Source organism: Dreissena polymorpha, chromosome 15, assembly GCF_020536995.1.
Source record: "Dreissena polymorpha isolate Duluth1 chromosome 15, UMN_Dpol_1.0, whole genome shotgun sequence".
NCBI classification, from domain to species: Eukaryota; Metazoa; Mollusca; class Bivalvia; order Myida; family Dreissenidae; genus Dreissena; species Dreissena polymorpha.
The window spans coordinates 11,957,549-11,958,241 of record NC_068369.1 but is presented as its reverse complement, the minus strand read 5'-3'; positions in this window follow the sequence as shown (position 1 = coordinate 11,958,241).

Genomic DNA, 693 nt, shown 5'->3' with positions numbered 1-693 from the left:
CATGCAGTTGAACATTTAATGAGGTTTCATTTCTTCTCATTTTTCTTCCATTAATTTCATCGGTACTACAGAAGCAATACTATCTTGCATTAGTATATTTGTTTGACTTTTTGAGGTTCGTGTGTTCGTGTGTTTACATAAAACATGCCTTACAATATCAGGGTGCAGAATCAACGGGGCTGTCTGGGGCTTACACACGGGCTTGACAGAATGTAAACACACCGTGAAGAACTTTATTTTCAATGTCTCAAGTTATAGAAATATATTTGCAAAAATCTTTAATGCATAAATACATGTTTTTTTTGTCCTATCCTTGCAATATCTTAAGATTTAAGAATAAATCTTTTAATACGTCTTAAATCGGTGCCAAAGTTTCACGTTTCGTGTTGCATAACCGTGGAGATGGATGTTGTACACATCGAACAGGCGTATGTAATGTAGTAATTTTGATGTATTTCACATGGCCAGTGGCCACAAACTGTCTTTGATGCGCTAGTTGAAATTCTGAAGAAGAAAATTGTTATTAAAAAGTTATTTGAAAATAAGCACCACTTGCATCCATTTTACATCCATTATCGTTCAATTGTAAAGCCCACAAAGTCACGTGATCCTGCACCCTGAATATATTAATATATCATATGCTCTGTTATTCAAATTTTAGTTTTATTTACAGTTGAATGAATTATTAGTTTT